We start from the raw sequence: 27,061 nt of genomic DNA on the forward strand, positions 1-27,061 counted from the left end.
CGCTCTGGTTAACATATGAAAGAGACACTGCCCAGTTCTTAGTATAAAAGAAGATGGGCAGCACTCGAGAGGACATGTTCGACATTTGTAACCGCTGTAATGGCGTGCATTGACTTAAAATTAAATTACTAAAGATAGTGTCTGAAATCATTTGGTAAAAAATTTCCTCTGTGTGGCTCTATTTCTGTAACTGGGTCTCCTACTACCTTAATATTACAGTTAAGGAAATAAAGTGTATTTGCGCACGCGTTTTTAGGGCACAGTCATTTTTCTACCGTGTAGCGGTATCAGAGCAAAAATGGGTTCCTCATTATTACAAGTATCTTATGAACTATTATCTGCCCAAAAAATGTCATTAGTATTTTCTACACAACTCCTGAGGAGCTATTCATAAACGACATCATAATTTTGCAAATTACAATTTTTTTCAACATTAAAATTTTCCAGAACACATCACGAGCTCTGAAAAAATGTCTTTCTCTGAAGTCCAGTTCCAACTTCACCGGACTCGAAAAATTGTGCAATACGTCCAATGCCGTCATCAGTCTACATAGTTTTGATCCACGGATATGCCATAAAATCGAAGCTGCTCTGTTGCCGATTGATCGGCTATCCGAAGATGTGCGGGAAGCTCGGAATAACGATACCCGGCGTTACACTGTGATATTCGTGTGAGAATGACTCATCGGATTTTGGCATCTTCTGATCCACTCACCCCAGATTCCAGAAAATGACAGTTGAAGGACATAATCGGATGTCACCTGAGGTAAGAGATCTGCTTTTCAAACCATCTCCCTATGGACAACCCGACAGCGATCCTTCCGAAAGCAATGACACTGGCGACAAATGCGACAACGATTTCGACTGAAAAATGTAAGATGTTGAATAAAACAGTTCAATACGGCAAATTAGATTTCTGATTCCTTGTCAGCGACCTCAAAACAATTTATATCCGAAGCTTTACTCGAATCCACTGAATTTATAAATTCTGATTCGCCAAATTGGATCCGCCAGTTTGAATTTTGTAATTCCAACCCTGTATTCTGTGTCATATTTTAGAAGACCATCTTTCGTCTGGCATTCTTTTGACGAGGGAAACTTCCCGTGGTAAGATGGCCAGGTAGACAGTAGATAGCCCGTCATAACTGAACACAGATCCACAGATAAAGCATGAAAACAGGTAGAAGCTGTACTGAACTGTGGAAAAAGAGCAAAATACAAACAGTGAAAATTCCGAGAAGGAGTGCATTGTAGATCAGGCTGAAAGACCAGTGGGGTTGTGGTTTAGCCGGAACGGTAGCTCAGTGGATTCGGTCAGATACCTGGCTGGTCCCCATAATAAAAAAAAACTGAGTGAAAGGATCAACAACGAACTTCAATGGATGTCATGTGACGTCCGCTACGACCAAATACAACGAACAAAAAACGCAAAAAAAACCTGATCATGGTGTTGGACTGTCAAGCGGGCGAGCCTTGTTCTAAATTCCCTCCTCGCTCAAGTCCTTTGTTTCTATTTTATTTTTCTACAGCATTGTGAAGTGTCCGTCTGGTCATTGAAATGTTTATTCTCTTTCTGTAACCTTGGCAGTTGTCATATTATACACTGGTTATAGAATATGTCATGTAGTAAGAATAAGTTACCGTCGCGCGTAAACGTGATGAACAGGGGAAGGAAATTGGCGTCACAAAGTGACTATGACCTTTAGTGGTACGACCGAAAATGATGTCACTGGAGTGAAGCACAGGAATCTGGGTGTTCCCACAATACAACATTGGTGACGTCACTCGAAGGTGGCAGAGTGGCGTCACTTTAGTTGCAGGTGGAAACTCAGCTTATAGACAAAGCGAGCATGTATTGTACAAACACGATCACATTTTGCCGCTTTGCAGGCTTCTCAGTTACTGCGTAACTTCCAAAAATGCTGACGAGACGAAGTCAGCTGTGTCTTCAGTAGCGTCGAGCTGATGCAGCCTTGTCATCAGCTGACGTCGACGTCTTTCTAACCCGTCAGTGCGAGGCGCGCTAGACCAGTCACGTGGTATCGCCGTCTGACAGATTCGGCGGTAATCGTTTCAGCTGCTACTTTTAAATTGTTGGAGCCGACTGTACACATGGCTACTGCTCGTAAGACTTAGTTTTCCCACCAAATGCTAGTGGCTGTACAGCTTGGTGCCTTCTGTTCACGCGTGTCAACCATTACTACTTGAAAGTGGCATTTCTTTCCGGGTCATCAGTCGTCGTTCTGTGCTAATCTCTTCGTCACAGAGCACCACTTACATCCTATCTACCCCTTTGTTTCTTGGACTATTTAGCTTTTTGTCTCCGTCTCTAGTTTTACCCTCTACAGCTCTCTCTAGTACCACAGAAGTTATTCCCTAATGCCTTAACACATGTCCTATCATTCTGTATCTTCTTCCTGTCAGTGTTTTCTACATGTGCCTTTCTTCGCCGATTCATCCTAATTTTAAAGATCCTTCAATAGAATTACATTTCGAACGCTTTGCTCTTCTCTTCCGATTTTCCCGCAGTCTGTGAGTCACTACTATAGAATGCTGTACTCCAGACGTACACTCTCCGATATTTCTGCTTCAAATGTTTGGTAGAAAGTCTTTCGTTGGACAGGAGTGCCTTCTGTGCCTGTGCTTGTCTGATTTTTATGTCCAGATTCTTTCGTACGCCGTATATTCTTTCGTTTCCATGTTAGCAGAATTTCTTCACTTCACCTATTCCCGCCCCCCCCTCCCCCCCTTTCCTCACAATTTTGATGTTTCTTTTGTGTAGATTTAATCATCTCTCTGGTACTCAGTAATACGGTGATTGGTAAAGAACGAAACGCTCGGTGGTAGAGGACATCACAGGCAGAATACGGACACAAATGGACAAGAACGAGTTAGAAATTCGGCATGTCCTTTTTGATGAAATCATTCCAACGTCCATCTAAAATAAACAGCGAAAAGACTGAAAATGCCGTCCTTCGCAGACAAGCGTCCAATGCCTGAATCCATGCATCTCACTCGGTTCCCCCATCGGAATCCAAGTATTTTCTGCAATGGGGAAGAAATGAGCAGTACAGATCGTGAACCCACCTTCGTGTAAAGTCTCGTACTATGATTGCTTTTGTCCTCCCACTATGTGGAAATCTGATCAGGCTAATCGCATCGGTAATGTCGTGGACAGAAAGTGGCAAAAGTAATCTCAAGCGGATCTCCGCGTAATTATTTCATTACTTAGATAATGTCTATTTTATACTTGTCTGCAGCTACCGTAGTTTTAGAAAAGTAGCGTAGTCGGTGTCACCCCACGGCCAGCCACGAAGAAAACTTAACAGTTTTACTGCCCATCCATTAGCAGACCAACAGCTGTGGCTCAAGTGACAGGGGCGCGTCCGTCGACCTTTTTAAATGTAAGAGGAAACAGTTATCCCTTTCCACTTCGAAAATCGTAGCAACGGAAGTTGCATATACAATGTGTAAGGTTCCTATGTTTTGTACTATTGTAAATGCACACATCAAAAAAAGTTTTGCATCACCCCGGTTCCCAGAACTCCTGAAGAGAGACGTTGACTGTGGATACTGTATCACACTGCATGACTGTGCAGAGATGTCGCTAAACCCGCCCAAATATGTAAACATCCATGCATGAGAGCGCCTACTAGACAGAGGGGATCCGACAGCCGATCATTTCCATCATTCTACCAGGAAGGAGGTACACAGTTCGTGTTGTCTGTAGTTCAATCACGCCTAGACGGTCAATACCGCGGTTCGATCGCGTCCACATTGTTACTTTGCGCCAGGAAGGGAACAAAGGGAAGTTTCCAGGCGTCGCGGAGTGAACCAAAGCGATGTTTTTCGGACTTTGAGGAGATACAGAGAGACAGGAACTGTCGATGACATGTCTCGCTCATGCCGCCCAAGGGCTGCTATTGCAGTGGATGACCGCAACCTACGGATCAACGCCAACATGTTGAATAATGTTTTTCGTGCAACCACAGGACTCGTGTTACGACTCAAACTGTGCGAAATAGCCTGCATGATGCGCAACTTCACTCCCGACATCCATGGCGAGGTCCACGACACCATGCAGCGCAGTACAGATGTGCCCAACAACATGCCGAATGGACCGCTCAGGATTGGCATCACGATCTCTTCACCATGAGTGTCGCTTATGCCTTCAACCAATAATCGGAGACGTGTTTGGAGGCAACCCGGTCAGGCTGAACGCCTTAGACACACTGTCCAGCGAGTGCAGCAAGGTGGGGGTTCCCTGCTGTTTTGGGGTGGCTTTATGTGGGGCCGACGTACGCCGCTGGTGGTCATGGAAGGCGCCGCCGCGGTCGTACAATACGTGAATGCTTTACTCCGACCGAAAGTGCAACCATATCGGCAGCATATTGGCGAGGCATTCGTCTTCACGGACGACAATTCGCGCCCCATCGTGCATATCTTGTGAATGACTTCCTTCAGGATAACGACATCGCTCGACTAGACTGGCCAGCATCTTCTCCAGACATGAACCCTATCGCATATACCTGGGATAGATTGAAGAGGGCTGGTTATGGATGACGTGACCCACCAACCACTTACTATGCCACAACGAATACAGGCACGCATCAATGCAAGAGGACATGCTACTGGGTATTAGAGGTACCGGTGTGTACGGCAATCTGGACCACCACCTCTGAATGTCTCGCTTTATGGTACTACTACAACATGCAATGTGTGGTTTTCATTAGCAATAAAAAGGGTGGAAATGATGTTTATATTGATCTCTATTCCAATTTTCTGTACAGGTTCCGGAACTCTCGGAACCGAGGTAATGCAAAACTTTTTTTTGATGTGTGTAGTTCACCTCTACTGTACTGAGACAAAGATGAATGTGCGCACTGCATGAGCAGTGAATATGATCCTTGACTGTGCGTTTACTTTTATCCGTGGCTGCCTTGCTAGTCAGTCAGTTGTGCAGCGCTGGGGCATCTTATTTGACGCATTGTAGTGAGCTGTTGGGTTTTCCAGAGTGAGAAATCTATTTTCTGTGACTCTAGGAGAAGCTATCTGGAACACTTTGTTATGGAGATGAAAACTCATTTATAATTCTTTCTCCTTCTTTATATTGATGCAGAAGATTTTGGAGGATTTTAAAGGTAACGAAGGCATGCGCAAAAATGAAATGTTTCTCACAACTATTAATAATAGGAAATCTTTGTCCCTCATATAACTGATAACTTTCATGATTAGTGTTAATTCGATCTGTGTTTTTCATTATGTCAAATTATGCACTTGCTTGTGATGTTTGTAATTTCTGTAATGAGGGAATTTTGTAACTGTTAGTCTTCTTATTTTGTGTATTCTTTTTGTTAATAAACAGAGATTGCTTTCTCAAGAACGATTTTCTTTAGAGTAAAACCCACCTCCATGATTCATCGTAAAATTGTGAAGACTTTGTCGTGTGTGCATTGCTCCTTACGCGACACGAAGTCCAGATTCTTTTTTTCTGACACAAAAATTTGGAGTTGGTCATTTATCTTTAGCTGCTGATCTGCTGACTTGTATTTGCTTTCGAGAACATAAAGACAGCATGCTGAACGAGAGGTAATTCTTATTTCAGAACAGATCTCTCCTTGCATTCTTGAGAAAACAGTGAGTGGTTGCAATTGTCAGATGTGGTGCTAGTAAGCAAATTAATTTTCAGTGAACAGTATTGATAGATTTTAACAGGTATTTTCTTCAGAGTACAGTGGTAATTTATTTTTGTGGATATCTCAAGTCAAACATCACACCTCATATAACGCAACATTCATAATGCAATGCGGTACTAAGTTTTATTTACGCAGTTTTCATTGAGCACACAATTAGTTTCTTTCGGCATTTGTTTATTTCGAATTTTGCATTTCATGACGTTTAAAGTTTTGTCACAATACTGTTCACGGGCGTAGCACATGGCCAACCAACAGTCAGTTTTGCTCAGCAATTGTAAACGATATCTAAAGTTTTTGAAATTATTATATTCAGTTTTCTCACATTCAGACAATTCTTTATGAAAGGCCCACAACTATAGTCCTGAAGCTGCAGCGTGTTGTGTCCTGAAAAGAATGTTCTTGATTATTAAAACTGGGAACCCTTTTAGGGTCTCTCCGAAGGTAGATAGTGGTCTACAGGTTGTTTAGAAGTATTTGTATCAGAAGTCTGGGAGCGATAGATCACGTCGTGGGGGAACAAGCTTTGTTAGATAAAATACGTTCGCTGACATGTGCTGGCGGCGCTATGCGTCCTTTAGTAGTTCCGGCCCTGATACGACGAGAGTTCACCGAACCGCCGGGATTTACTAACAAAGTGTGCAGCTCGCTACCTATCCCAGTAAGTTGATAGTGATTTTCAACAAAAAAATCTCTAGAATGAGTGTCTCTAAGAGGAGAAAGATATTTTAGAACCGAATTAGGAAGTTTAATTTTTGCTAGGTCTACCCCTTTTCATGTGCAGCAGATCACTGGCTTATAGGCAACACACAAGACAGATGCACGCTGTAGAGTGCCTACGCCCTGCAGCCAGTCTTCAACGACGGCTAGCGTCACCGGGAAGCGGCAGCGAAGCACAGAGGCGCTCGGTGCTGGTCGCTTTTCTTCACTAATAGGATTTCCTCCTGTTTTCCTTCTGTGAGACTCATGTGTCGTCTATTTTCCAGGAACATCGTGATCACCCATTTTTCTCGCTGCAACTGATTATCTGAGAACAACTGGAATTTCTTCTGGTGACTCGAAAACGTGAATGAGGTGGGTGGGGGAGGTGGGAGAAAAAAATGTTTGCCTCACTTTTTTGTTTTGGTTCACCCCTTGTATTTCTTTGTACCTCTTGTGTCTCCCAGCGTCGGGAATTACTATAACTGTATGGGCGGCGGTGTCTCGGTCAGATTTGTTCCTTTGTCATTTTACGTTGTCTGTGAGCCAGATGCCTGTGATGTCAGTGTTTTTAGACCAAGAGCTGTCTACAAAGTTTTCCTTGCGTCTTGGGTCCATAGTCTTCAAGTGGTTGAAGTACGAACTCTTGGGGTAAAGTGCATATCTCCTTTAGCAGTTGCCAATCTGTTCTGTCACACATTATCAAAGTTTGAGCTACTGTATTACTGTGGATCAAAATATTGTAAATTTCATGTTTTTGTGAGGACAAATATTTCAACGCAGTAACATACTCCAAAGTAATGTTCTGTCTGTTAATAAAGGTATTTCGGCTTCCATTACGTGATACGTTTCAGTGTACTCCAGCTTTGTCAGTCTTCACAGGCGCTGTGCATGTGGCATCAAACACCGACCTCGTATCCTTCCACCGGTCTAAAATTCGCTAAACGTTGTGTTTGTTCTGTTAGTTTCGTTTCTAAAAGCGCTGGTAGCTCTTCGTTCTGTAAGAACTCGTCTTCAGTCCGAAGGCTGGTTTGCTGCAGCTCCGCATGCCAGTCCATACTGTGCAAAGCGTTTCATCTCTGCACGACTGCTGCCACCTACATTCATGAGAAACTTATTGTTGTATGAATTAGCATGATAAAAACTACTTTGAATACACGCGGGCTTCTGAACGATGCTAAAGACGAGGTTCAACGCACGTTGACTTCTGATACGACGTAGATAGGTTCGACAATGTAAAATGGCGCAAGATGTTCAAAATTTTCACAAAAATAAGTCTAAGTATATAGTATGTACAAAACCGAAGAAGGAACAATAAGAATGGAAGACAAAGTTCGAGGTGCTTGGGCTGAAGAGGGTAACACGACTTCCACTAAGGACAGCTCAGTGAAAGTGAAAAATTGAAGGATCTGTTGATTGCAATGATTAGTGTACTGAGCACGGAATACAAACTGAGAGTAAAGAGAAGAAAGACAAAAGCAACAAAGAGTAGCAGTAATGAGATTGATGAAGGTTGAGACAGAGCAATCTGATGATGATCATAACTACAGAAATCGATTATTGAACAGAATATAACAAATTATTCATCAAAGACTTCGTTTCAACGTATTCAGGAGTGAGATTAATGATCAATTACCATCAAAACTGACAACTACGAAATGAAGAAAATCTGCCACCTTCGAAGCAAAGTAATCTACGATGGACAAGCAAGGGGGCAAAAGAAGTAGACTAGAACAGACGAAGAAGGTACTCCTGACCAAAATAAGTCTACTAGTATTACATATTGGCACTAATTAGAGGAAGTATATTTTTGTGGAGCACAACATTGTATGGTTGTGAATCATGGACTCGGCAAACCGGAAAAGAGGAGAACTGAATCTTTTGGGATGTAATGTTACAGATAACCGTTGAAAATTAGTTGGTCTGGTAAGACAATAGATGAGGAGACTTTCCGCAGGAGAGGAAAGGAATTGCTGGAAGACACTGAAAAGAAGGGACAGGATGACACGACGAGTTAAGACATCGGGGAATAACTTTCTTAGTACTAGAGGGAGCTGTAGAGAGTAAAAACTAAAGGAGATGACAGATCGGAAAGTACCGGGTGTCTCTCCTAAGAGTCACCACGCGCATTTTGTCTGATGTTTCGACAGGTACCTGCAATTTTGTTTTTGAATTGCGTACCTGGAGTCAGTCCAAATAATTATTGCTCGTCACGTCTTTCATGCGACGCCCACTGATAACAGAAAGCATCAGTTTCTCAAGCGGGTATTTTACGTGCGCATTCGGTACAGTGCTCTCAAATTAGTGTGCCCGATGTTCGTTTTTAGCGATATGTATTAACAGGGATAGTAAAACACGAAGAATAAACAGCAGTCAGCGAGTACGTGGGCAGTGCTGTCAGTGCTGGAGTACTGATTATTCTTCGATTTTTACCGTCCCTGTTAATATATATCGATAAAACTAATATCGAACTAGACTAACCTGGGACCCCGTAAGGAATGCCACGGTGTTGTTACCGTCCACGATATGCAATGGTCTTACAAAATGGTAGCGAGGGGAAGAGTCACAGGTACAGTGCTGCCACAAGTATTGTCTGGTGTTCAACACGCCCCAATCACCTAAACTGACTCCATGTTGGAAACTGTGCCATTAGGTTGAATTTGTGGCGCCGTCTTTGCGAACGGTAGCACCCGTTATCACTACAGCTGTGTCGCCACTTTCGTTGCTTGTGTGGAGGCGGCTAAATAGGCAAAGAACGGCTGCCACATCACGTTCAATGTGCTCGCATAGTCAGTTTGAGCTATTGCCGCTGTTGCCTCGTTGCGCTGCTTTTTTTTTTCCTTTATTGTAATTTTAAACACCTATACAGCAGGCGGGCTGTCAGCAGCATAGTACGCTGCTCTTCAGCCTTAAGTGGAACAATAAACATGACAGAGAGGTGATATATACAATACAAAAAACGGCGGGCAAAAAATGGAGATACAAAAAAAAAAAAACAATAAACAAGAACCCGTTCACGTTGGACGAAAAAAACACTAACACTTGGAGACACCGCGCACAAAACACGGAGAACGGCGACGGCACATGTGAACAGTTGAGTTGTAACTGCACGAAACACAAAACGATGCACACACACTAAACACTGATGGCGATGATCTCCGGCGCGCGAATGTTCACTGAGCGTGTACGAGTCCGGGGACCTGCCAAGAGAGGAGGTGGAGGAAATTGCGCTGCCGTACTTGTCCACATAAATACAGGTGACAAGACGCAGCGGTCGGCTCTGATAGGCCAGCGCACGTCCCGTCCACGCGCGCGTTTAAGTTTCCATTAATTGCAGCGCTGGCGCCAGTGACGTGGCGCCGCGTAGCCACTTGCATAGCCAGAGACAGCTGCCACGCCACGCCGGCGTTTGTAAACAAGGCTGATATACGGCCGGCCGTGATAACCCGCCTCTGGTGCGATACGGCGGCAGGGTGACCACACAGCAAGACAGGGGCCGCACTGTCTCCGCCGGCCCGCCTTCTCACGCCAGACAGCGGCCGCCTAGTCAACACGAGCGCCACACAGCCGACCCACAGTCCGATGACTGCTCATAGGTCTTCATGTCACACGCGAGGTAATACAACGAGACATTTTGTAACATTAATACCCTTTTCAGTCTGTGACTCCAGCCTAATTGATTGACATTCAGATTCGTTGACTTCGCTAAGTCAATACCAAACTGTCACCTTTCAACGCACACTGGACCTCGGACTACGCTACAGATCGGTGGGCCGTTACAACTAAGATTTCAGGTGGAACGGGGTGTCCAATACCACGCTTTAACTTAATTCTTTAGCATGGTTAACTTTTGTATCGACAAAGATGCTAAAGCAAGTATAATTTTTGATAGACCGCTGTATTTTTCTTAGTGCTATTTGAAAGCTATTGAAAAGTGATATAACGAGTGATAATACCGCGGTTGAAACAGTAGACAGGTATAAAATGAAAGTTTCAGTAACTGTTCGATCTTTTCCTGACAAGAAAAGATCGCCAATGGTGACCTCATATCTTAAGGAGATAGAAGCACACTTATGTCAGTTCGAGCAGTCGATCCTGCGCTGAAATTTGGGTCATAATTCAGGCAGTATGTAGTTGCGACTTTCTGAAAGTACCGGTTTTAAATTTAAGCGCGCACCGGTTCGTTGTCACTCGTTTGCTTCTGCCTTTGTCCCGTAGTTTTCGCAGGGTCGGCGTGGTTACGGTCAGATTTGGAATGGTTAATGGAAGGGGGGGCCGAATGCCCTTCCTGTCGCTATACCGGTTGGTTGTCACTACCTCCGCCTAATTCCTACCGCGGTGTACTGCACGGCTGAGTGGCAACGTATTCGCGAGATGTTGAAGGCGAGGAGTGAAATCTTATTAGTGAACACACGTTAAAAGCAAAAAATAGTAAGGAATATGAGTAAGTAACATGCCAACCTCACGCACACATAAGTTCAATATAACAAAATATTCGTATTAATATTCTGCAGCTATGTATAGGATGGTCAGAAACAGTCTTAAAAGCTTGTAAAGGTATTGCAAGGCAGGTTGTGCTGAGAAATAACTGTTAACAAAAAAATTCGATATGTCACGCCCTTTCAGAGTTAATTAGCATTGAAGTTAAACAATCCGGCCCTTGAACGCGCAAATTCAAGCGGCCCGCCAGTACAATTAATGTCAGTTGTTCTCATAGCGTGGCTGACAGCGCATGAGGCTGCTCAGCCTTTGACTCTGGTTCGAACTTTACTACCATCCCATGTCCAGTTTCTGTGTCGCTATCTTGTTCGGTTCTAGGAAAGCAAACGAAGAAAACGTCTGACGACACAGTCTCTGGCGGACACTTGAATTTGTGCGCGCAAAGAGCTGACCTGATAACTTTAATGCTCATTAACTCGTAAACGGCGCAAGGTATCGAATTTTTTTCTTAACTTATTTCGCAGCACAAACTACCCTGAAACACCTTTACAAACTTTTCAGACTGTTTCTGACCATCCTGTACACGCCTCAAAACCAAAATGAAGAAACTTAACGCACTGAGGAACTACCATGAAATGAAGTTAATGGTTTTCGATTTACATTGAAGAATAGCGCATCTTCTGGTTGTTAACCGTGGCAGCTTCAAAGTTACAAGAAAATAACGCACAACAGCGATGTTAATAATTAAACAGCACAACGCTACTTAACGACACATTTTCGTTTCTTTCATTTACACTCCATTTCTGAATTGCAACATACAAATATTTAAAGTAAAGAGATCTTTGGCACCAGCTACAGGTTCGAAACCGCGCGCTTTGACACAATGGACAAAGCATATTGTCAATATCAAAACAGTATTTCCCAAACCTCTTATTCACTGCACTGCACAATAGCTGGGGCTCGAGCATTTGTCACTGAAGCGGGGCGGAGGGAATGGCAAACAACTGGTGCGCGAGAAAAGTTTAAAATCTGTACTTCCAGAAGGTCATAAATGCATACTGTCAGAATTAAGGCACAAATTTTCGCGTGGGATCGATTACTGGGGCTGATATTTGGCAAGTGTGCTTTTTTTTCCCTCCTAGTATGACGTCAAGTTGATGTTTCCTCGTGAGAAGAGACTTGAAACATCTCTATATTGGCCGCCTCCATCTTTACATTTCTCTGTTACTTTTTGCAAAGACAGTTACGGTAAACGTTGGCAGTCTTAGAATCATTACAGACCCCTTATAAGAATTATCGTCTAATGGAAAATGTAGAGCTTTCGATTTAAAAAAACGCTGTAGTAATAAAATTCTTCAGAGTACTAACATTACAGAAGGATAATCACTCCCTGTGTATTACCACATGTCGTAACGCTTGCCCCTTTATCTTTTACTGTTATGAAGCATTAGGGTCACCTGACAGGTAACACTTCGAAATCGAATGTGTTTCTATGCCTAAGTAGTCGGCATCCGATGGTTGATGTCCAAAGTTTCGACGATGAAATTTAGTTATGGTATAAAACTCCATATCAAGTTAAAAATGTATTAATTTAATTATGGGTACATTTACATTAAATTTTGTCTGACCGGTGAAATACTTTTTTGTAACTTTTGTCAGTATTAGGATAGCTGATTGGATTGCTGTGTGCACGAGTAAGCGCTGAAAACTTGCTAGTAGTTGGTGTACGAGGGCGTGCTGAACGGTAATGCTTACGTTTTTTTGTGTGAAAACTTTTAAACCTTTTAAAGAAAACAAACTTTATTAACATTCTACGTCTTCATTTTCTGTGCCTACGTATTTCCAACCATCTGCCGCTAGAGGGCTCCGAACTGTAGCGTGTACGTTGGCGGCATGTAACGTAACTATGTCGGTGCCTCAGAAATAGCGTGCTGTTACCGAGTTTCGAATTACAAGCGTTCGTCCACACATGGGGGACTCTCTCCTTCAGTATGACCGTTCCATATTACTCACGACGAACACCTTCAAATGCTTAACTTTGACAGTGGTGAAGCGGTGCAAGCAGAGGTGGTGATGTGGCTCCGTCAATAAAGTCAAACATTCTACGCCACGGTGACTATATTAAGAAATAAATATGTAAAATGAAGAATAAATATGTAAAATGTTAATAATGTTTGCTTTTATTCAAAAAGCTCTGAGTTTGCATATAAAAAATTCAGAGGCTTTGCTTTTCAGCACACGCTCGTAGTTAGCAGACCATGTACATCCCAGTGAAGGGAAGGTAACTCACCCATTGTAATATGTCGAGTGGCACAGAATATTTGTTGTGTTTTGTGAAAACTACGTAGAAGTTTTTAGCTATTATGTTCAAGTTATCGGGGTAAGGGACTTACATCGGACAATACCCGTAACAACATAGAGGGTGAGTCATTAACTGTTGCCACCAAGAATAACTCCGGAAGTATGATAGCAGTTGAAAAGTTTGTGGGACAAGAGTTGCATGGGACAACGGGGGCCATAATATTGCGTTGATTTTTTTGTTGCTAGGTAGGGTCGCTCCAGACACATAAGTCAACTTTGTCTTTTTAAATGGGATGCTATAGCTTGGTACTTCTTTTCTGATAGCGGCTATCGAGACGAATCCAATGATACGTAATAGTAAGGCATTTGAAGGTCAACGAAGGTCACAAAGGTGTCATGAACATCCATTTACAGGAGATGTTCGAAGTGATGACCAATTGGTATGAATGCAGTGCTGCAATCTTCTTATCATGGATTGAGTGGTATTCCCTATCACTTCGGCTCTTATCGAAGCACATGCTCTGACAATTCTCTCTCGCATATCTTCAGATGTAGTTGGAACGTCTTTGTAAACAATGTTTTTTACGAATCCCCACAAGAAAAAAATCCAGAGGCTTCAAGCCGGCCACGACACACATCTTCTCCGCGTCCAATCCAACAAATTGGGAATTCTCTCTGCCACTCATTTCTAGCCATCAGCGAAAAATATGCTGGACACCCATCGTGTTGATACCACATTCTGTTCCTTGTCCCTAAAGGTATTTCTTCCAATAACAGACCTAATGTTTCTTGCAGGAATGTGGTGAAGTTCCTACCATTTACTTCGTTGAAAGAGGGGCCTACAACTCTGTCCTCCAGGATCCCACACCATACATTCACGGACCACGGTGTTTGGTGTGCAACTTGCCGCAGCCAACATGGATTTTCAGTTGCCCAAAAATGCACGTTATGCAAATTAACATTTCCATGGTTCGTGAATGTAGCCTTGTCAGTAAATAAAATAAAATTAATGTGTTATACCTCTGAATCTGAGTTGAGCTCATCAGCAGAATTCAATGTAACGCAAACAATCCGTACCAGTTAATTTTTCGTGGAGATCGATATGGTAAGGATGGTATTTATGGCAATGCAGAACAGGAACAACGCTGCTCTGTCTCCTGCCAAATTCTCCTGAGATTTGACTCGAACTGGCACAAGGATCTCGAAACACAGGGGCACGAGTCCAATTTCCGTTTCCTCGTTAGTAACTTCCTTTGCCGGATATGTTTCCGATGCGTTAAAGATCCAGTTGTTCTCAATTTATCATACACATATTTAAACGTACGACATGTAGGGTGAGTACGTTGAGGATATCTTTCAGCTCATAAGTATCTAGCTCTCACTGAATTTCGTTGGCATTCTCCTTAAATGAGGAGCATATCGACTTGTTCTTCGAAGGAATACGTCATTCACATTCGCTTGATTCGACTATATTAGTCTTACTGCACCTATTACTGTTGTATTTCGAAAGCGTCGAATGGTGTTTACATGTCAATCGCACGTTAGATGGATACGCGGTATTCGGCGAATATCTACTATTTGCACGATATATGAGAGAGAATTGTCAGATCATGTGCTTCAGTTAAGTGCCGCAGTGATAAGGAATACCTCTCAATCCATGATAAGAAGATTGCAGCACTGCATTCATACCAATGGCCATCACTTCGAACACCTTCTTTAAATGGGCATTCATGCCACCTTTCTGACCTTCGTTGACCTTCAAAGACATTACTATTACACATCATTGGATTCGTCTCAATAGTCGCTATCAGAAAATAAGTACCAAACTATAGCATCCCATTTAAAAAAGACAAAGTTGACCTTCATAACAAAAACCAACGTCATATTATGGCCCCCATTGTCCCATGCAACATTTATCCCACAAACTTTTTAGCTACTGTCATACTTTTGGAGTTATTCCAGGTGGCAATAGTTAATGATTCAAATGGCTCTGAGCAGTATGTGACTTAACTTCTGAGGTCATTAGTCCCCTAGAACTTAGAACTACTCAAATGTAACTAACCTAAGGACATCACACACATCCATGCCCGAGGCAGGATTCGAACCTGCGACCGGCAATAGTTAATGACTCACCCTGTATATCACAGATGTGCATGTGATACTTGCTAACAGATCAGAAGAAGAAATAGCAAACAAGCTTCACCAGAACCGTATACAGGAACGTAATGTGGGACCACCGCTTCGGTACCAACGGTCGGCTACTGAGTATCAAGTAATTCCTGCGTAAGACTTCGTTTGTGGTGAGGGATGTATAACGTTATGTGAGGATTCTTCGTTCTTCGACGTATAGATCCATCGCACTGACAGCGTAAAAATCACGCTCTCCGACAAGCGGTACTTGAAAACCAGCGTATTTTTGCATTCGCTGTCCGTAAGATAGCAGCTGACCAGTGTTACATCTTTACAAAGAAGCTGCGTTGGAGGTACGTAGGTGTATTCACTAATTTGAGATTCATCAGTAGTTTGGCTGCAACGAAACGGCCAACGTGTGCCACCGAAGTAAAGTAGTCCATTTACTTGCTTGTGTACACAAGCAACAGCTGCGAATACGAGGCCGTTGCTGATGTCACACCAGACGTACGTGACGTGCAGCTCTGTTCAAAATCTCCTTAGCGACAAGTACTGAGATTCAACCAACCGAAAATTTCTTGCCTCGGATAGGGTAGGTGGAATAAAGCTGCGCAATTTTCAGTTTGTGGTCAATGAGGAGTACATTTTACCACGATTTCAAATTGGTCGCAGTTTCGGTTGTTACCTATAACTCATCTAGATTCGAGCGTGGTCTGATTATTAATTACAGAGAAATTTACAAGCTAGCTAAAACAAAAATTTTTTTTTTTTTTTAATGGATGACTACATAAGAAGAACACTTGAAATAACCTCTTGTAACACTGTTGCAATGTAGGCAATTTACCCAATACAATATTGAACATAGGTGTAGTAGGGTAACCTGGAAGAGTCCAATTAATGAGGTTAAGCTATATAGGCACCTAGAAAATAGCATACTTCGTTAGGTCCTCTGATTCTTCCTTGAAGTCTCATATTACACCCCATATTGCATCATAATACAAAGTAATTTATACAAGATACAATACATACTAAATTTCTAATTAACACACAGTATCTAACGGGTTACAGAATAGAACAAGTACGCCACATTTACAACAAACGTAACTGGAGAAAGTTCTAGGTGGCACATCTGTTTTATAGTGTCACAAACGGATGTGAATTTGCAGCCCATTTGATAACTCGCTTAAAGCAACGACTAATCTAACTAGGCAGCACCTCCCTGATGCTAAGGTGACGTCAGAAAGACTACGGCGCAGGGTATTCGGCAGACACCCTTCAGTCGGCTACCCGTTCCCGCTCCCCTCCCCCGGAGAATACAATTAGCCCTCTGCAAGAAGACTCATGGCACGACGGCAGATAGACGTAACTGAATCGAATAACATACAACGACGTTAACTGCTGTTCAGTTCCTGCCAGACAAATGTTCGACTAGTGCGTCTACTTCTGCAAAAGCAATAATGACACGCCGAGTTAACGATTACTGAAACGTTGTATGTAATTGAAACAATCTTGTTTATTCAGTAAGAAAAACTAAAGGTAACACAATTAAGATTAGACATTCACATAGGTTAGAGTATCCTGTTTCCTGATGAAGTTAATCCAAAAGTAATGACTGACATTAACGTGTATTTTCTAAGCTTTTCTCAAATATTGTAGGCTAAATGCATGATCCTTCTGGAGGTGGCTTGTCGTTGTTTTGGATCTGATTTACTCAGCCGGTACATGGGAAACTCCACGTTAACGTGGATTCGGAACCTCGATGCGACATCGTTTTTACTCCTACACAAAAACTTGCCAGACGAGAAAAATGCCGGAAGAGACAGAAAAAGGCCTTAGAATTAAATGGAGAACCAAATTATCATTATGCTGTCACATTCAGATAATGAAGCGGTCTAGCATAACCTACACTATTTGATCAAAACTATGAAGAAGAGCCAAAGTCATGCGGTACTGAGCAATAGAAGTCCCGAAAGGCGGGCAATGTTGTGTTCTCAGTTGACATGCAATAACATAACAGCAGTGTGGCCCAGTGACTGGTAACAAATCAATCAGTGTCATTTCAACACTTCTAAAGTTGCCCAAAATCGACTGTTCTCGATGGTAATGCGAAGTGGAAACGAAGGCCAGGCAGATCTCATGTACTGACGAACAGAGATCTTAGAGCATTGCAGAGGGTGGACGTAAAAAAGGCATAGGTCGATACCTGGCATTCTTGTTGCTATGTTTCCCCTTTCCTTAGGTTTTACTTTCTTATGCAGCGTTTTCCTTCTTTTCCTGCTTTCTTTGAGTGTGTGCTTTAGTTTTCTTAGATCTGTCCACATTCGTTCCTTTTAATGTGTCAGGGCGCTGATGACCTCGATGTTGAGCGCCCATAAGCCCCAACACACCACCACCACCATAACCACTTGTACTATTGATCTGCAAATGTAATCATTTCATATATTCCATAAGCACTGTTGCAACAATAAACCTCCAAAAGGGTGTACTATTTTTTTCCGGCAGTTTATTTCTATACCCAATGCTAAGTGGCGTTTGGTGGAGGGGGGAGGGGGGGGGGGGTTGGTGTAAGGAGCGATGTAACTCAGCAGATAATGACTGGAAACGAAGATTTGGAGTGATGAATCACGCTCTAGGCCTACCCAGTTTCAATAGAATGGAAGGATTTGGGAATGCATGAAGAACATTACCTGCTATCACGTGTATTGCCATTAGTGAGAAGAGGATTTGGTGTTGCCACATGGAGGTGTTTTTCGTGCTTTGGGTTGGTCTTCCCATTGTGCTTAAGAAAACGCTTAATGCGGAAGGACATGAACATATTTTACAGATCTATGTAACGCGTGCAGTAGTTGAGGGAAAATTCGGAGACGATTATATCAGCATGGCAATGCCTCCTGTCATAAAGCAGTATCTGTGAGACCACGGATTGTAGGCAATAACGTTCATGAAATGGTCTGGCCTGCGCAGTCTCGAGATGAACCCAATGGAACAGATTTGAGGAGAGTTACAACCTCGGTTTCGCATCAGACCCCAGCGTTCAACATCAATCCTCTCTGGTTTCGACACTTGAGGAAAAATGGGTATCATTCCACCTCAGACGTTCAGACACCTAACCGAAAGTATCTCCAGCAGAGATCGAGCCATCATAAAGGAAAAGGGTGGATACATCCATATTAATGTCCATTGATGGTTGTCGAGATCTTATTGAACATTTGTCCGCCACGTCTGCTCATTTCCTCTTAATCGTCAAGCCTCACCAATCATTTCCTGGCCGTGATATTGTTGCTGGCTGCCAGCTCTTGTGTAACAGATGTGAGGGAATGTCGTTTCCTCGATTTTTCGCCTGGAGTAAGGAACGGCAGCGCTACCTCTGATGAAAGAAAATTTCCGGCCGTGAGAAGCGGAGTGACGGCGGGGGCTGGCATCGGTGGGGCGTCATCCCCCGAGATTGCGGGGTGACGCATTCCTCGCGGAGCAACCAATATCCCGCCGCGGGGCCCGGGGAGCTTGGAGCGGGCTGCGGATGGGGTGTCGCCGGCTGACTCACCCCGTATTACGCTGCCGGCGTCATATCGTCTGCCGTCGGGCCAGAGGTCTACAGAGTGGCGGTCTGACATCTCCTCGCTGCAGGAGCATCGCGTCTGGTCACTCCCGGCAAGCACTGCTTCGGATTACGAGTGAAACTCATTACGTTCTAATTATCTGATCGAATAAGGAGAGAAAAGCAAACTAACTGCCATCTTGAAACTTGGTCTTAGTTCTCATCTAAACTCCACGACCGAAAAATGCAACCGGAATGGGAGGAGGAAACGAAATGAAACTTTACAAGCCGAGAGGGCATGTGAAGTTATTTCAGTGATTACAAAATCGGGTCATATTTACAAAGAACTTGGCAGTAGGGTACAACGTTCCAGACCCTGCCCCTGTGCCATCCCCGCCCCTCCCCTCCGCTGGCCTGAATGGATGCACTCTTTCGTTTGGCAAGGGTATTCCCTCTTGAAGGAAGATGGCTCAGTGTACCGGACCAGTTTTGGATAGCGCCTTTTTTTACCAAATGGCTCTGAGCACTATGCGACTTAACTTCTGAGGTCATCAGTCGCCTAGAACTTAGAACTAATTAAACCTAACTAACCTAAGGACATCACGCACATCCATGCCCGAAGCAGGATTCGAACCTGCGACCGTAGCGGTCGCTCGTTTCCAGACTGCAGCGCCTAGAACCGCACGGCCACTCCGGCCGGCCTTTTTTTACCATGCACGGAATACCGTAACCACGGCGGCAGTCGACTAGTTTACAAGCTTACCGCTTCGAAAATGCTTCCACCCTTGGACCGAAACCCTAGATCATTTCCTTTTCGACGTTAGATAATTTGGTCTGTTTCCGCGTAACACCAACAAAAACACTATTTTCTACATCCCCTGACACTCTTTATATACCTTCCACTGCTAGTATTTCCACGTGCTGTCTATGAGTGGTTATTGCACGGTGACGTAACACACAGATGGTGGTCACATTAATGTGACTGGGCCGCGTAGAACCAATACAGATGTACTCTCCCAGTTTGCTCCTCGCACCACTGCGAAAACGTGTGGTGGTGGTTAGTGTTCAACGTCCCGTCGACAACGAGGTCACTAGAGACGGAGCGCAAGCTCGGGCTACGGAAGGATGGGGAAGGAAATCGGCCGTGCCATTCCAAAGGAACCATCCCGGCATTTGCCTGAAACGATTTAGGGAAATCACGGAAAACCTAAATCAGGATGGCCGGAGACGGGATTGAACCGTCGTCCTCCCGAATGCGAGTCCAGTGTGCTAACCACTGCGCCACCTCGCTCGGTGAAAACGTGTGATGTTAGTGTTAGATGTAGTGACAAACAGCTACAATCGTTAGGAGCAATTCTCCAGGGTTTTTGGACAACTTGGTTGTGGAGATGAAGCAACGATTAGTATCATTAATCAATTATTCAAAAACAGTCTTAATCGTAATTTATTATTATTATTACCGCCAACCGGTTTCAACTCGATGTAGGGGTCATAGTTTCCTGTCGTTATGTAGGCAGGAGTGACACCACCAGCAGTCGACCAATGGTGTAAACGCCCAGATGACCCCTACATCGGGTTGAAACCGGTTGGCGGTATAATAGTAATAAACTGCGATTATGACTGTTTTTGAATAATTAATTAATTCTCCAGGGCCTGCCAGCTTCTGTATAGTCTTCTGAGATGTGTTAACTACCATTTTAATCGTAGTACGCCACAGATTCCTCGACTGCTTGTATGATGTAACAAGCAGCGCGCTAACCTGCGAGCCCGGTAGGTGGTCCAGACCCAGATCGAATCCACACGCTGGGAGCCGACCGTGCGTTGGTACACCAGCTAAGCTAACTGTGCTTTTCACATGGTTTTACCACTGTCGTTTAGCCAGTGTCGACCTGGTCCGCGAGTCACTCCGCAGAGCATGCTACACAAAACAAAAAACACGATACCGAATAGAACAGCATTCACACAGTTCACTGAGATGGCGCATTTCTCTTACGATAAAGGACGGATGTGGCGTCAAGAATGGCATTCAACTACAGACTTAAATAAAAGAAATAAAAAAAACTGAGCACGAGGATGGTCTCCACATTAACAGTAAAGGACACGTATTGACTCATTTCATGTTGTTACCTATTTAAAATGACACACATGCTGAAATCGCTATTGTGAGATTAATAATGCAAGTAGGTCCAGGCTAAACAGATTCTCTTGTCTCTGACGTATCACTAGCTGTTACCTGTGGGTGTGCTTGCATATAAGTTGTTGAGTTACGACGACGTTTCGAGAGTAACTTAGCTATTGTACATGCAATAACATCAGCTGGCGTCACATGTCTGTCTGTTCCGGTAAGCGTAGCTTGTGATGTGCTCTTTGCTCCCCCCACTCCCACACTGTCCTAATACAAGTTCGAGGGCGTCGGCAGGAACACAAATCTATGCATCATGCTACTGGAATAGGTATACATAATACAACTGGATATTACGAAACAAATTAAATTATTTTTAACATAGTTTATATACATTGATAACATGTTTCATCCCCTGCTACAAGTTCCTGGTGGTTGTTTTTTTTCTTTCTTTTTACATTCTAAAGTAGCCTATGTTCTTCCTCGAGGTTAAAGCTATCTCCAAACCAAATTTTATTGAAATCGGTTCAGCGGTTTAGTCGTGAAAACGCAACAGACGGGCCGTGCGGTTCTAGGCGCTACAGTCTGGAACCGAGCGACCGCTACGGTCGCAGGTTCGAATCCTGCCTCGGGCATGGATGTGTGTGTGATGTCCTTAGGTTAGTTAGGTTTAATTAGTTCTAAGTTCTAGGCGACTGATGACCTCAGAAGTTAAGTCGCATAGTGCTCAGAGCCATCTGAACCATTTTTGAACGCAACAGACGTACTATCGCATTTATATTAACTAGTATGGATAAAACTTTAAATTACAATATCTTTGTTTCCGTGACCCGATTTTCATGAAATAAAGGCTGTACGTTGACCGAGGGTACGATTGCATTACCTGTGAAAACCCCCATGAAAATTCGTTTAGTAGTTCTGGAGGTTAGCGTGTTCAGACAGACAGACGCGACAGTCTAAACAGTTTTATTGTTAGAATACACGTTACATCCAAGGTGTGGCGCAGGGGACAGTCCTGGTGTCAGTAAAAGGCTCATGAATGAATAAATGTTCAAACAGATAAGACAGAGGAAGATAGGAGTTTTATGTCCAATCGTCGACTACGAGGTAATCAGAGACGGCGCACAAACCGGTGTGGGACAAGATGAGAAAGGAAAGCGACTCTGTCTTCTCCCAAGGAACAGTCGCGGCACTAGTAATAATCGATAGAATGAAAACACAGGAATCATTACCAAAATGTTACGAAGGTCGGCTTTTGACTTTATATTATTTATTTGTTCAATCCACTTCTGCAATTTCAGCAGTGTGGTCATTATCGAGTGGAAATAACTGATATTTAGCATATGTCAAAACCCAAAAATCATCTGACAAATATGCATGTGTTCGTCATATTCAGTTACTAATTTTGCTGTTAACATTTTTGCTATACATCACAAAAAAAAAAAAAATGGTTCAAATGGCTCTGAGCACTATGGGACTAAACTTCTGAGGTCATTAGTCCCCTAGAACTTAGAACTAGTTAAACCTAACTGACCTAAGGGCATCACACACATCCATGCCCGAGGCAGGATTAGAACCTGCGACCGTAGCGGTCTCGCGGTTCCAGACTGCAGCGCCTAGAACCGCACGACCACTGCTGCCGGCTGTACATCACTTCACTACTTATGTACACTGCATGCATGGCACCTGAACCAACTAACTATATGATAAAGACATAATCTTTTTATCAAATGAGTTTTAAGTTTTGGCAAGTGCTAAATCAGAATTGCTTCCGCTTGACAAGATAACCATGATGTCGTATACAAAATTTTTCATGACTGTGAACTCCAGCTACGATAAGTTAATTTCAAAAAACGTAAATTTTGGTGGCCTAAGTAGGATCTCAGCTCCAATCTTCGACTTCATATACTATGTGTGTGTTACACTACCTATCAACGTGACTTATTACAGGCGACACTGTGATCTGACAGAGCGAAATGGCACACTTATTTGCACACTAGACTAAGTCAAAGATTGGAGTTGAGATTCTACTTTGGCCACCAAAATTTATGTTTTCAAAAATTTTATATATATATATATATAACAATCGTCAGGCGCTTTTTCTCAGCGTTTCAGTAGTTATCTGCAGTAGTTACGTTTTTGCAACGTGTAGCTGGAATCAGTCCTTCCAAGCCTTCCCATCACGTCTTTCATGCTATGCCCAGAGTCGCCTGAAAGTGTCGGTTTGTTTCCCGTTACAAACAAAATTATTTTTAATGTGGAATTTTTCGTGTCCGACAGGTCGGTCCCAAATTAGTCTAGTGCGATATTTGTTTCTCGATATGTATTAACAGGAGGAGTAAAACAGGAAGAATAACCAATACTCGAGCAGTGAGTGACCAACGCTGCTGCATGGCGGTAGCAGTCAGTTATGGTCAGTCACTACTGGAGTGCTGGTTGTTCTTCCTGTTTTCTGGACAACATTGTCCAAAAAATAAATTGAAATAACTCCAACCTCCAAGTCGCACCGAGGTTTTTGGGAAGCTTCCTTTGGTATGCCAATACCGGACATCCCCTCCAAAACATCCCCAGTTGTGATTTTCTCTGCCCCACTTCCTGCCAGCTGGAATATTTGGCTGAAAGGAACGAAGTGCTAAAGAAAGCTCCTGCTTCCACAAGCTGGGTATCACTGGGTATCAAAGAACTAAAAATAAAAAAACTGTTAGTTGTGAACGAATATATGAGTAGTTATGAAAATACAGGAGACCGGCAGCCATATACAGCCTGTTCCTGCTGGAAATAAGAGGGGGAAATTGCTGAATTTAATACCCTCACTCGTTGGGGCGATTTCGTGAGAAGTAGCGTATACTCCAAAGAACTCCGTGAGGGGTACTCTATAATGTCTCTTCTTAGGACATTGAAGAGAAGGCTGGCTAAAAGAAAAGACACGGGAGAATAATTTGATATCCCGAAGCTACACATTTGAAAAAGAATTACGGGACTCGTTGAATGGAATGAACAGTCTAATGAATACAAAGTATGGCTTGATAATAAACCAAAGAAGGGAAAAAACGGGGAATAGCAGGAATAAGATTAACGATAAACTTAGCATCAAAATTAGTGAAGCAGACGAAATTATGGAATTGTGCTAAATTACAAGCAAAGCGACCATTGACGGATGAAGCAAGCGAAATATAAGAGCAGATTAGTAAACGATAAGAGAGCATTCCTTGCTAAAATAATTCTACCAGACTCATAGGACTTAATTTGAGGAAGAAGTTTCTGAGAATCTACATCTGGAGCAAAGCATTGCATGGATGTGAATCATGGACTACAGGAATACCAGAAAAAAGAGGTTTGGTGTTACAAAAGAATGGTGAAGTGATAAGAAATGAGATCCTCTCCAGAATCGCTGTAGGAAAGAATATGTGGAAAACTCTGACTGCAATAAGAGGTAAGATGATAGGTTATGTGTTAAGAATAACTTGCATGCGAAACGTTAGATAAAGTTTATCACTGTCACCTAAAAAATTAAAACACGTGTATACGGAATATCAGACGAGCTTCATGACTGGACTGAAGTTTCTTTCGCATAGAACACCGGAATGCCGGATTAGATGAAGAAGAAACCGGAGTTAAAGTAGCTGGGATAAATATAAATAACCTTAGTTATGGAGATATCATACCGATGGCATAAAGTGAAAAAAAGAGTTAAGTATCCTGTTGCTGAAGGTGCAGAAAGTTCGAAGGCTGATCTAATGCTGAAGGTAAGAAAACGAAAATTATGGCAACTACACTCGTCACTTTATGGCATATAGGAGGAGAAACACTGGAGGTAGTTACTGTGTTCAATTATCTCGGCACCCAGATTTCTGCTGATGGGGACTGCAGAAACCAAATCGAGAGATGCTTGTTACTTAGCAGAAAGGCAATCTGCATCCTTCACAATGTTTTAAAGAGGCATAACTTTAACAAGAAAATTCCGTATAGTAAGGGCTATGATTTTTCCAGTGGTGATGAGTAGATGAGAAATCTGGACCATGAAGGTTGAACGGCGTAGAATAAAAACTTTTGGAGGAGTTCCTTGGAGTTCCATGGGCCGCAAAGAAAAGAAGTAGGTCACTGTTACAGCAAACAAAACCAGATTTGTCCCGGGAAGGAAATTGACGCACTATGGTCATGAGGAGACATGATTCGCTAAGAAAAACCATGCTGGGGAAGAAGCACAGGGAGAAGAGAGCGGCAAAGGTTGAGATGGATTGACGACATCACGAAAGTAATGGATTCCAAACTGAAAAATATTCGGTAGAAACAGCACGTCAGAAGAAACGCGTATTTTAGCTCATGGAATCACGGAGAATTGCAGTTGAATAAATGAATGGAGTTAGCGAGAGAGGATTCAGAGTAACTGCTGGTCTACTCCAAGGCAGTCAAACAGGAGAATAATGTTCACAATATACAAGAGACATGATTTAAACTCTTTTCAAATTATGCGAGGTATCGAGCGCACAGACGCGCCAATGAATCGTTTTGGGGATGTCTTTCGTTTCATGATTTGGTACCAGTCTCTCAAGTAAGCCTTAGCTTGAACCAGGGTGCTTATTTCAACACATACATACATTCATCTTTCTTCTATGTCTTGTTGATGAGTATGCTACGGACAATCACGACTTCCATGGCTACAGTAGTTACGTTCACCGGAACTGCACCCACACCAGTAGCTTCCCGGGCTTGACGATCACGTTGGCATGCTGTTGTTCCTTCACTGTCCGTCTGATTCATCTTAATTATGTAATTCTTGGAATATTCGGAGCAAAGAATGAAATGATCTAGGGGCGTTCCATATTGATTTCCACTTTCTTTTTTCCCATCATTCACGATGCATCATTTGATCCGTCATCACATTCAGAAGTATATAAAGTCCAAATCCCCATGATACAGGGATCAGCAGTTGACTTTCAAAGTAAAAGAATCTGAATTATTGTGCATAAGGAGGAGGAATGGCCCGTTGTCGCATGATTACACGATAGTACAAATGTCAGTCATTGCAGCCATATCTATTAAACATCACGGGGTATTCATTCTGAGCTATTTAAAGCGGAAAGAACCCACAAGACCAACCCCAGGAAAGGCAGTTGCCAGACTGAGCTATATTAGAAGTAACCTGAGCATGTGTGATCCGTCTATGAAGGACCATAGCTCGTCAGTCTTGGATCGTTACCAAATACGATTGACAGACGAAATAGAGAAGATCCAAAAGAGAGCGTCGTGTTTCGTCACAGGTTCGTATAGTAAGTTCCTAAACGTGACGGAGATGCTCATCCATCTCCAGTGACAGAGGTTACAGGAGTGGCGTGCTGTATCACTGTAGGGTTTACTATTAAAATCCCGAAGCGTAGTGGTCGACCACAATGTTACTGCACGCGGGAGTGAGGCCGTTTCTGTCAGCTCGCATGTTTACCTGTGCACTTCAAGCCCATCAGAATGTTATCTGCTGTTCTAACAACCAGACAACTCGCTCGTGAAGCTTTCAGACTTCCATTGTACACTACAGTCGAACAAATGGTTATGGCTTTTGTTTACTGTCACGCCAGTGCGTGTTTCCAATAGCGGTCACGGGAGGCAAGTGCAATAAATCGTCGTTGTGTGTTATGTTCCCAGAAGAGTCAACCACTAAACTGTTTCCTCCATCCAGTTTAGAGAGATTAAATTCACACTGAAGTTTACCAATTGTTCTCCCACGGACCACTCGCTACAGGAGCATTGGGGGAGAGGAGGGGGGAGTGACTATGGTACACAAAGTACACGCCACCAAACAACATAAGGTGGCTTCCGGAGGATATAGATGGTAACAGAGGGAGCCGTAGTAGCCAAAAACTATAGGTTAAGAAGTGGATTGGAATACATCCAACACATTATAGAGGTTGCAAGCGCTACTCCGTGATGACGACCTCCCCCCCCCCCCCCCACCTCTCCTCTTCTCTCTCCTGCCTGCCACTCCCACCACTCCTTCCCTCCCCCCTGCGGGTTCGGGGGTAAGAATAGGCCCGAGGTATTCCTGCCTGTCGTAAGAGGCGACTAAAAGGAGTCTCAAATGTTTTGGCCTTAATGTGATGGTCCCCCTTGGGGTTTGACCTCCATTTTTCAAAATTCTACAGA

General features: G+C 43.2%; 1 protein-coding gene across 2 annotated transcripts in view; it reads left to right on the plus strand.

The window, feature by feature from the left end:
• Window positions 1-27,061, plus strand: part of LOC124605458 (tetraspanin-9) — a 534,333-nt gene that overhangs the window by 35,400 nt on the left and 471,872 nt on the right. The window contains exon 1 of one of the 2 annotated variants that reach the window (XM_047137145.1): window positions 9,951-10,008. The exons of the other annotated variant lie outside the window; for it this stretch is intronic. The gene's annotated coding sequence lies outside the window, so the exon portion shown is untranslated. Of the gene's footprint in view, window positions 1-9,950; window positions 10,009-27,061 lie in introns of those variants that run through there. 2 annotated transcript variants of the gene reach the window in all.

This window comes from Schistocerca americana, chromosome 3 (genome assembly GCF_021461395.2).
Source record: "Schistocerca americana isolate TAMUIC-IGC-003095 chromosome 3, iqSchAmer2.1, whole genome shotgun sequence".
In the NCBI taxonomy this organism is placed as follows: domain Eukaryota; kingdom Metazoa; phylum Arthropoda; class Insecta; order Orthoptera; family Acrididae; genus Schistocerca; species Schistocerca americana.